Genomic DNA, 3,922 nt, shown 5'->3' with positions numbered 1-3,922 from the left:
CCCCTATGTAATCTTGGTTGAGGGAAATATTTAACCCATTGGGCGACGGTAGTAAAAACCCGTGTAATTCCCTAATTAACATAGCTCGTCCTCTTCATTAACATGTCCAGCCCCAGATGCCTTTAAAATAGTGTTCTCATGTTCAATAAATTATTCCAGTTCCCCCATACTGGGATCGTGTCTAGCTTTTATTTTTCAGACCGCCACTGCTATATGTAATAGGAGAAGATACAACAAAATACAGGACTCCATTCTTGTTACACTGCAGCTTTAAAAGAACTTCTCTTAAACATGACAAAATATTGATTTTTTAACCACTTCAACATTGGACTGAATCTACAAAAACTCCTAGCAATGTGTAGCTCATAAATGCAAGGAAAGATGAGTAGAATTTAAAAATAAATAGGTTGGAGATAGGTAGTTGGTAACAATGGTTTGTGGGTGCCCCATCCCTGGAAGTATTCAAGGTCAGGTTGAACAGGGCTTTGAGCAACCTAACCTAGTGAAAGATGTCCCTGCCCATGGCAGGGGGCTAGACTTACATGTTGGAAGGTCCCTTCTGACCCAAACTATTCTATGATTCTAAGATTCTATTATCTGTATCCTGTTCATACCTACATGAGTTTCAGCTGCAAAATGTAGGCACTGACATGTACAAATACCATGGCTAAAGATCTTCCATACCTGTTAGGTTTGAAAAGTGCCCTATATTGTTCTTCAGAGCTTACCTAGTAATAAACAATTCCTTTTGTGCTAAAAAGACTAAGCTCAAATGTTTCTTTTGTCCCATGTTAACTGTGAATGCAATATGCTATAGAAATGCAGAATTGTTTGTGTAGCACTGAATGCAGTGTTAAATCCTGGGATCTTACGTATTTGGGGATAGTTCTTGAAGTGGAACATTGCAGAAATATAATGGAGCTGGCTGACTAGAGACAGATTAGAAAATCTCTGACCCAGGGAACAAGCAGAAAACACAGAAGTTGGAGGGAAGGAACCAGAGAAGAGACTAAGGAAGAAACAAAGCAAAATACCTGTACATCTAAAACCTACCTTTTTGTTGTTGTTGTTGTTTGTTTGTTTGTTTTCTTTGAAAATAATTTGCAAATCCCATATCTTCAGGATGTACTAACACCACTTTTCAGAACTGAGAACACTGTAACCACACAGCATAGGGTGTGCATAATCTTATCCTGACAGATAGAACACTATTGGGTGAAATGAAGTAATCTGTTTTGTTACCAGTCTGATTCAAACTAAAAACCCTTTATTTGGGGAGGTGTGTTTTCATTATCTGCTGTCCCACAGGAAATATTTACCAAGAGTTACAAGACCAAGACTTTAATCAAATCATTGGTGCCCATAACTTTGAGATGTGACTTCTTTTCCAACGTATTTGTATTTGTAAGCAATTTTGCATTAGGAAATCCAGAATATCTATCTCTTCCCAAAATCTAATCAATCTGTTTCAAGAGATCATTAAATTGCTAGATATTTAGAAAGAATAATTTGATGAATTGCTTCAGTTGTCTAGAATAAAAAATCCAAAGGACTTCTGCTGCAGCAGAATTCAATGCCCTGTAGCATAGCAACTAATGTGGGAAAGGAACAAATGTGACCAAAGAAAGGCTAAGTACTTAAACAGGCCTGGAATAATTTTTGTGTGAAACAAACAAAAGCTCTAGAACAGGCAAAACCTGGAATTCCCTTCAGCCAGCCTTTGGTATTCCTATTTTAAAGTCTTAGCAGGTCTTACATTCCTTTACTAAAAATGTTAGAGAGTTGGAGCCTACCGTGCTGTATTACACTTTTTTTAGTACCAGCTGAACAAATCTACTGAGAACTTCCAAGAGGTCTGCTCTACCCCAAGAGCAGACCAAACCAGAAAATCATCTGATGATTCAGGGTACTGTTTGAGCAAAAAAGGACATTTGAGTCTAGAATTCAAGGCCATACATGTATTTCAAAACAAAACAGTAATAGACACCTTGAATTTCCTGAGAAGCAGGCATATTTGGGAAGAATACCTGACTTGGTGATACGAAGTTTAATTTGTGATTGAGGTTTTTTGGTGCAAGTTTGAGGAAAATCTGATTCCCAGCTATGGACCACTTCTGTAGCAATACTTTTAAAGTAGTCAATGTTTAGTATTTATTACCCTTTGGCTTCTGCCAAATAACTTAAAAGCATCAGGTGTTGATTTATTTCATTCATGTATCTTCACAAACTGTGCCGAGTTAGTTTTCTTGAGTCTTCCACCACCAAACCCCTCCATGTCATGACAGGTCCCTGTGACACCTTGCACTATTGTGTTACAGATCGTGACTCCTGCAAACCACACCTGTGCCGCAGGCACCTGCACTCCCAGCTCCTAGCTGGGAAACTCCTGGTGACCTTCCCTGTGGATTTACTGAAAATCCAAAGCACATGCCCATTGCATCTGGCAATAAATGTTAAGCTTCCCATGATTTGTGTCGGTGAGGCACTGTGCTGCCTGTGGGGTGGGAGGGCCTGGTGCGGCAGGTGAAGGGCAGTTGCAAGTGGGCGGTTTGTGTTGCTCAACAAAATCACCAGCAAAGGTATTGGCAAAGGCAGATTTACAGAATCACAGAATATTCTGAGTTGGATTATCTAGTCCAACCCTTAGCCCTGCACAGGACCATCCCCAAGGGTCACACCATGTGCCCAAGACTATCATCCAAATGCTTCTTGAACTTTGTCAGGCTGTGTGAACTGTGAACTGTGTCAGGTGCTGTGACCACTTCCCTGGGGAGCCTGTTCCAGTGCCCAACCACTCTCTGGGTGAAGAACCTTTTCCTAATATCCAAGCTAAACCTCCCTGACACAATTTCAGGCCGTTCCCTTAGGTTGTGTAAGAGTGAAAGTGTAATGAAGTTTGTTGGCAAGGCTCGTTCTACTACTTATTATTACCACCTTAGCACCACTAGAAGTGTACCACTAAAGTAACTTCCACACACTTTAACCACCTTAACTAGGCAGTTAAAGCACACAGATTAAAATGGGACTAAAATCTAAAATCACACAGAATTACAGAGTAGTTAGGGTTGGAAGTGACCTCTAGAGATAATCCAGTCCAACACCCCTGCCATGGCAGGGTCATGTAGAGCAGGTTACATAGGAATGTGTCCAGGTGGGTTTTGAATGTCTCCAGAGAGAGAAAATCCATTACTTCCCTGGGCAGCTGTTCCAGCGCTCTGCCACTCTAAATGGAAAAAAGTTCTTCCTCATGTTGAGGTGTAACTTTCTGTGTTTTAATTTGTGGCCATTGCTCCTCGTCCTGTTGCTGGGCATCACCAAAAAGACTCTGGCACCATCCTCTTGAGCCCTGCCTTCGAGATACATGCATGTGTTGCTGACATTCCCTCTCAGTCTGCTCTTCACACTAAACAGGCCCAGCTCCTGCAGTCTCTCCTCATAAGAGAGATGCTCCGGACCCCTGATCATCTCTGTGCCCCCGCTGGAGCCTCTCTAGTAGGTCCTTGTCTTTCCGGTACTGAGGATCCCAGAACGGGACCTAGCACTGCGCATGTGCCGCACAAGGTAGTGTTCGCGGAGGCGGGGATGGAAACGGTCGGGATGAGGCACGGGAAGGCTGGAAAAGCGCGCGGGCCACGCCCCGCTGTCGTCACTTGGCTCAGACCCCGCCCCGCCCTGGGGCGCGCGCACGCGCGGAGCCGAGGGCGCGCGGCACCTCCCCGTTCTAGTAACTTCCCCGTTGGGCTGCGTCATCACGGCGCGCGACGGCTGGGCCGTTTCCGGTGTGGGGGCCGCGGCGGGAGCGCTCCGCTGGAGCCGCCGGGAGCCGCCGGAAACCGCCGGGAACCGCTGGGAACCGCTGGGAACCTCGGCCAGGCTCTGCCGTGCCGTGCCGTGCTGTGCCCTACCCTGCCCTGCCCGCGGC

This window comes from Lepidothrix coronata, unplaced genomic scaffold (genome assembly GCF_001604755.1).
Source record: "Lepidothrix coronata isolate B3197 unplaced genomic scaffold, Lepidothrix_coronata-1.0 Scaffold14, whole genome shotgun sequence".
NCBI classification, from domain to species: domain Eukaryota; kingdom Metazoa; phylum Chordata; class Aves; order Passeriformes; family Pipridae; genus Lepidothrix; species Lepidothrix coronata.
Note: the sequence above shows the minus strand (reverse complement) of the source record.